The sequence below is a fragment of the Dermacentor andersoni genome, chromosome 6 (assembly GCF_023375885.2).
Source record: "Dermacentor andersoni chromosome 6, qqDerAnde1_hic_scaffold, whole genome shotgun sequence".
Lineage (NCBI taxonomy): Eukaryota > Metazoa > Arthropoda > Arachnida > Ixodida > Ixodidae > Dermacentor > Dermacentor andersoni.
The window spans coordinates 89,093,475-89,101,363 of NC_092819.1; the positions used below are offsets into that span (position 1 = coordinate 89,093,475).

At 46.8% G+C, this 7,889-nt stretch overlaps 1 pseudogene; it reads right to left on the minus strand.

The window, feature by feature from the left end:
- Nucleotides 1–5,699: 5,699 nt before the first annotated feature.
- LOC140218770 (uncharacterized) lies at nucleotides 5,700–6,502 on the minus strand (annotated as a pseudogene).
- Nucleotides 6,503–7,889: the final 1,387 nt, after the last annotated feature.

Sequence of the window (7,889 nt, forward strand, 5' to 3'; positions counted from 1 at the left end):
GGAATGAGCTAAGGGAATGGACGGCCAATTCAGATGGTCTGATTAACGCATTGGAGCATCAGGAACAGTCGGCATACAAAGAACTGGATGTCCTCCACGAGACAAGCATGAAGGTACTTGGAATCACATGGAATCCATACACGGATGCTTTCACTTTTTTTTGACGGGCCTTCTCGAATTTATGAAAGAAAAGAGATGATACTAAGCGGTTCGTTCTTCAAGCTGCTTCACGGATATTCGACCCAATGGGATTTGTTGCGTCGTTCACCATTGTCATCAAGATCTTATTCCAGAAATTGTGGACACGTGGAATAGGCTTGGATGAGCAGCTACCTCAGGATCTGCAAGATGAATGGCATGAATGGGTGAACCATTCCTGCAGAATATTTCCATGCCACGTCATCTTGGCAGCGGAACCGAATCGCCGCGAGTGCTACAGGCTCACGTATTTTGCGACGAAAGCCCTTCGGCATACGGCGCAGCGCTCCACATCGCACCAAGCTGCTCAGCGAGTCCCGAGTTGTTGATCGCAAAAGCACGTGCAAAAGCAAGACAACGACAGTGCCACGGCTGGATCTTCTAGGAGCCTTGTTTAGAGCAAGGATACTGAACTACGTTTCAAGTGCCCTCACTGACTTTGAGATCCACTGTGCAATGTTGTCGGATTCCACAAATACGTTGTCATGAATAAAAGGTGACGCAACGAAGTGGAAGCAATTTGAGTCGAACAGAGTGAAAGAGATCAGGGGAAAAACTGATCCTTCCATGTGGAAGTATTGTCCAGGACAGGCAAATTCTGCTGACCTACTGACACGTGGAGTTTCAATGGATAACTTATTGTATAACCGTACGTGGCTGCATGGACCAGACTGGCTAGGCGAGACAAAAGACGGATGGCCACTACAACCCGCAGAACCTATCAGCAGCGACGATAGGATAGTCTGTGAAATGACTGCCGTTCACGTTGCGATCTACAGTGCGCCAAAGTCGACATCGATTCTGGACATTGACAGATATAGCAGAATCGAGAATCAGCTCAGGGTCACAGCGTGGATATTCAGATTCATCAAACATTGACGATTCAAAAACAGAGCGCACACTGGTTTTCTAGTAGCCGAAGAGATCACTGAAGCAGAAAAATATTCGATCAGACATGTACAGAAGCAAGCCTTCAGCGAAGATATAAGTTCGATTTCAACAGGTACATCAACAAAGACAACCTCTCGCATTGAAGACCTCAACCCGTTCTTGGATGCCGACAGCATCCTCCGGGTGGGCGGGCGCCTGTTGCACATTGACACCTCTAAGGAGGTAAAACTCCCAGTCATTCTCCCGCATGACCATCACTTTTCTACGTTACTGACCATGCGAGCACACTGTGAAATACTACAGGGAAGCGTGAGACACACCCTGTCGCAGTTGCGAGAGGACTATTGGATCTGCCGGGGCAGAACATTAGTGAAGAAAGTCCTACACGGCTGCTATACGTGCAGACGTTTCAGAATTGGCCCTGGCGATGTTCCAACTGCTCCTATAGCAGGTCATTGTGTAACGTCGACGAAACCATTCGAAGTCACTGGAGTTGTCTTCGCAGGACCACTATTTGTGTGACTGAAGCCGGAGAAACAAAATGTTACACCGCGCTCTTCGCATGTGCCACATCACGAGCAGTGCACCTGGAAGTAGTTTCCAGCATGGCCCCAGAAGCATTCCTCACGTCTTTACGACACTTTGTAGCGCGAAGGGGACTACGTAGCGTGATTTACTCACACAGCGCAAGAACATTTAAGAAGACGCCAAAAGACTTAGAGAAGCTTTTCAAGTTGCTTTCCCAAGAGAACGTAACGGCATACTTGAGCCAGAAGAGTATCACTTGGAAGTTTATTCTTCCCAGCGCACCATCGTGGGGCGGCTTGGTGGGAGCGTCTGGTCAGGACGATCAAGCTTCCACTGAGAAATTTATCGCCAAAGCTCGACTTAACTTTGAAGAGCTGACGACTGTGCTTACCGAAGTCGAAGCAGTCGTGAACTCGAGGCCTCTCAACTACGTTGAGCCGGACAGCGTAGAACCTGGCATATTAACACCAGTAGACCTCATCATAGGACGGAGACTAATGACGCTACCACAGGGCAGCAACGACATATCAGTGGACTTTAGGCGCACGGAAGCTATATGACGACACGCCTACCGGAAACGCCTGAGAACTTCTGGAACAGGTGGACGAAAGAATATCTGCTGCAATTTCTATAAGCGCACTTTTCCCATGGGGGACCCATCAACGAAATGAAGACAGGAGATATCGTCATAGTCCACGCCGTGAAAATACCTCGACAAATGTGGAAACTTGCAAGGGTTTTTGAAGTCTACAAGGGTGTTGATGGCCATGTCCGCTCTTGCAAGATTCAACAACAGCAAGAAGTTATTACTACCAGACGACTACAACAACTTTATTCGCTCGAGCTGAACGAGTTATTTGGTGGCTGGGAGTGTGTCGAATTAATCTCAGCCCTGTCTCGGATCGAAGAAGAAGGAGGGCCTCCTTCCTGGAGGTAGCCCGTACTCACGAGCACGTGCAGCCAGGGGCTACCTGAATGGAAAAGAATAAAAAGGATGCCTGATGCTTTGAGCCTCGCTTCTTGTCAGTAAACCGTACGCCACCTTAAACACCTGTATATGCATTGATGCATGGATTAAGCAAAAACACGCCAAAGCTTCACTGCTCAGCCTTCTTCAGAGAGTGGAAGGGCTGGTGAATTTTTCACCAGGAAAAGGCGCATTTTCCTTCGACACTCGCTAACGCCCTGCATATCAAGCCAAGCTTTCTCATGACTGCGCACTGCGAGAAGCATGTGCTCTAATACATTCAGCACTGAGGATAACGTTCATGTAGGGAGGACAGAATGGCAACATATGTGATATTGCGATGCTAGAACCTTACAGTATGATAAAAAACTGTGAAATAAACATATACAAGTCATACTACAGTTTCGTTCTGCCATAGTATGACTGACCTCCGGTGAGTACTGAGCAGCAACGAAGTCTGATGTCAGAGCAGGCTGATGGAAGGCATAGAGCAGCGCGGTAAAGTATGCAAGAAACATGTGTTAGAAATATGCGCATGTTAACATCTTGCACATCTAACAGCAATCTTCTGGTTCTGATAGGAACTTAGCTTGCTTGTGGTAATATACAAACTAGCTGAGCTAACAGTCACTAAAACGAAGTGATAGTTTCAAATCTGTGCAAGGACAAAGGCAATTCTCCTACTGTCTCTACATCTGTATGGCTTTGTCAAACCAGTTGAGAACAGTGAAAATGTCACAGTTTTGCCCGAAACGCGATGCAGTAATTGCGTTGGCAAATAACCAGACAGCTATAATAAGTAAATTAAGTAGTTGTACGTGTTACAGTCTGTGTAAATTATATTGCCCTCTTGCTTACTTATTAAATCAGCAACCTTGGTGTAGTTCGCGAAGTCAAAAGTGAGCGCATCTTTTCCAGGGTATGACAGGGGAAATTTACGGTCGGAACGCTGGCGTGATGAAACGACGCAGAAGCGACAAGTGATCGCTTCTTGCTGCTTCTAGCCACAATGTGTTTCCAGAGCTTGCAGAGCTATAGGTTGCGCGACCTCCGACACTATAGCTGCGCGGGAAGAGCGCTCACGAAACCGCAACCCACAGCGGCGCACGTACCTCGCGTACGCCGCATCAGCGGAATTTCTCCTGGAGCGTTCCTATAATTGCTATTTCAATAATAAAAAAAAATGTAAAGTGGTCCTAACTGCAGCTGCAGTGAACCTAACTGCAACTGCACTAAGAATACAATGGCAATATGGGAACGCAACAGTCTCGTAATTCGAAAGAGACAGTGTGGTATGAATTTAATCTTGCACATCAAGTGCCGCACACATGTCAGAACTTACGCTGGCGCAAATGATAGCAAATGTGAGAGGAAAGAAAACTGAAGCAGCGTGGTTGCCCAACCACCATGTATGAGAGGTGCTGCCATTGCGACACAAATGCCTACAAGAGTTACGTTATTCAAGCCTGACGCGGTTTTATGATGGAACTTGCAATTGCGGTTATGCAACGAAAACTCAAACGGCAAACGAAGTTTAAGCGACATAGTTAATCACTGCAGGCGAGTGACAGAAATTTAAGTAGGAGCTAACGGAGACAAATGTTCCCCATTAGTGAAAAAAAAGTCGCAGTTCCGCCCGTAAGGCGAAGCACCGATTGCAACAGTAAATTAGTAAATAGCTGTACGAAGTAAGGACAGTAGTTTTATCCGCCGTAGAAACTAGTAAACATTTGCGTACTAACTAAATTAACAATTATAGAATACGTAAGCGTGACTCAACGAGATAGTAGAAACACTGACAAGCAGAGACAGCGCTGTCTTTGCGTGTTTGCTTCTTTCTACGTCCTTGTTCAGTCGCGCTTACCGAATTTATCATGGATTCAAACCAACTACCTGCCATTGTGTTTTAACTAAACTAACCAGCACGATATCACGCGCGCACAGGTAAACATGAATACATCTCGCTCAATGACAGCAGAAATTGTCTATGAAACTGCTGGAGTAAGAAATCGCGGCCGCAGCCATGAGCGAATTGGCCTCCGTGCATCTGTCGCTTCAACGCGAACGAAACGTGCAAACTCGCATACGAAGCTACCGGCCCTACGCGCACTCTGCTAACATCGCAGATTGGTTTGAAGATGAGGTCCGAGCGGGCACACACTTTGGCCACATCGAAGATTGCTTTCAAGGCACATGAGCGCCGGGAACGCGTCCCTACGGCGTCCACCAAAGGCGTCTACAACGGTGTCCGCGATTCGCGTGGCCAACGCCGTAGTAGACGCCGCAATGTGCGAAGCCGCGGGTAAGGAGGACATCGAGACACCCTGGCAGCCTCCTCGTTCGCCTCATCCGCCTTGCCTTGCGCGCCACAGGAGAGGCCACGCATCTGAGGCCGCGTTCCTTGCTCGGGCCCCCGAGATTGAACCGCGTTCGCCAGCTCACCCTCACACGCTTTCGCTTATGCGGTACCTCACGGCGACGGCGACGCGATGGCAGAAATGCGCCTGGGGTGCCCATATAACTTGTATCGCAATAAAATACAACCACATGTGAACGAGCCATAATCTAAGAAGTAGGGTAAATTTTTCCGTCGTCACAGACAGCTGTGACGTAAGCTTGATTTCACAATCATATTAGCATGCATCCGACAATGTGTGAGTACGCATCAGTTTAAGAATAAGTCGCCCACAAGCTTCGTTCTTTCGAGAAACGCACGTGTGTGGCATTGTTTGGCAGGAACAATATAGCAGTCTAAAATAAACGCAGCGCAAGCGCTCATTTAACCCTTTACTGCACAATTTTTTCTTTTGCCATAAAATTATTTATGTCGTTGCAGGGAACCATAACAATAGCTGTACTAACAAAAAAAATACCTTCAGTGGACTTTTACAGTTTGTATTGGCAGAAAAAGGGTACGTTGCATATTTGCAACAACGTGCACATAAAGAAAAAGTTGAGGAAAGCCCGGCTTATTGTGTTTCAAACTAACATTTATTTACATGACAGTGAGCAAGGGGGAAGACATCGTACAATAGAAGCCCTTTTCCCTTGCTTGCTTGAAAAGGTTGGTTCTATACCTTGAGCAGTAATCGGTAAGTAATGAGAAACGGTGGACTCATTTTGTAGTGTGGTACACAAAAAAGCAATTGCTCTTGTTTGTGGAACAGAAATGCACTCTACACTTAACGCAGTAGCTCATGGAGATTCCTGTGCAGCCAGGAAGCTGGCAGCGCTGCCGCTTCTTGCTCCAAAGAACCCAGTGACCAACCTGAGGAAAGAAATGAAAATAATGAGCACTGAAACAAAGCTTCGTAGATAAGAAATAATACATGATCTAGCCTGACATCCTGAGTTGGAGTTGATGGTCCCTTTTTTCTTATCATCACAGGCTTGTTCTATTGACTCATTGCTAGGCCTTCCTCGCTTTTTCAGCGCCGTCTTCCCAGCCTTGCGGAGTGATGCAGCCAGGTCCATCCTGAACTCAGCCAACGGAAGTAGCCTTTCAGTGTACTGATCGCGTTTTTTCGTGATGTTCCTCTTGTAAAGCCACCAAGCATTTACAGCTGTCAAGTCAAGGATGTGCAGAAAAACACAAAAATAATATCTTTTCGACTTTAGGTCGGGACGGTAAATGGAGATGAAGGAGTTCAAAAGGTCGACGCCTGCCATGTTCTTGCTGTAGATGGTGATCACTGCAGGGCATGGTATCTCACTCTGCACTTTTTTTTGACGATTATACCTTGATGCACTTGTAGCAGGCTGTGTTCCAATAAAGGAGGAGAGCAAAGTCACTGCTCGGGTATCTTGCTACCTTGTGCATGACAGTTCAATTCCATCCACAACTGCAACCCTCTCTTCAAGATGTCCTCTTTCTTTTTTTTCATTTCCTGCTCGCTAGGGAGGCTCACTGCAGGGACCCGGTTTGTCCGCACAGTACCAATGCAGTGTACAGAGTCTTTTTCTAGGTACACCTGCAAACTTGGGCAGTTGAAATATTAGAACGACAGAAAGCTGAGCTAGTTCGTAATGATTCATTATGCAAAAAAGAGGTGAGGCGTGCAGACAGGACACAAGAGTAGATACGTGGACAACACGAACGCCCACTATCAACTGAAGGGAGTACTGAGGCGAAAAAAGAAAGAAGACACAAAACTCATCTGCGCAAGCTCAGGCATAGTATGACCACGTGTCAGTCGAGTACAGGTGCGAGTTGAAATAGTTGTCGAAGTACACTTTGTGGTGTACGCCTCTCGGAATAATTCTACTCAAGAGAACAACATTTTCACTCGCTCCATAGTCAGGCTCTCCTAAACGTCCTTGCGCCGAGTTCTCCTTTCTGGTATACACCTCCAATTTGTAGGAGAAGCCGCTTACACCGGAGAGCACGAAAACATTGTAATCCTATTTTTGGGGCTTCTTGGGACAGTACTGCTTGAGGGAGCTTCTACCTTTGAAGGGTATGATCTGTTCATCAATAGACAGATTCTCTTCAAGAGGCACAAGCGACAACTGATCATTGATGGTATCAATGAGAGGACGCATTTTCGTAAGCCGATCTCTTACTGGCGCGTCCTTTGGGCCGGGAGTACTATTGTCAATGAAGTGGGTGTTATGCTTCAGTTTTTCAAAGCGACCCACAGGAAAGTTGTCAGCCACTTGGCTAACCCTGGTTTCTGAACTCCAGTAGCACCTCGAATTCCTCATTTGAGTGATCGACATCCACATGCGGCACGTCCCAATAAGCACTTCCATATCTTCTGCGGTGGTACAAAGGGCCTGACTCACGTCTTTCTGAAGCGCATACAAATTGCTCTGATCTGCAAATAGCTAAATCAGCGAGCCGTGGAAGAGAAACTTGAAGTATTGGAATGGTGTCTCTAGTTGTGAAATGTACTCTTGGAGTTCACTTTGTCCGGAGAACTGAACTGTCTCCGGATCTCTCACTAGATTCGCCTTCTTCCAAATGATCCTTCTCTTAGCTTGTATAAATCGGTGGTCAGGTGTTGTGCCATTTGCTGTACCTTCGTCCTCATCGGAGCATGCACTCGACTCGCTTGTGCTGTCACTTAGCTTTTCGAGATCAGGTTGAACATCTGCAGCCCAAACTGACAGCGATATACAGGGAATAAAATAGGCGATAAAACAAAGCGAAATGCAGATAGAGAAAACAAGGTGCCTCTGTATATTGAAAGACGGAACCACTATGCACGGTGTCTTCGGTTTATAACCAAAAATTTAAAACGCAGGAGCACAGATATAAGGGTGAAGCCGTAACGATGCGAAACAGCAGCGCGCGCACACACAC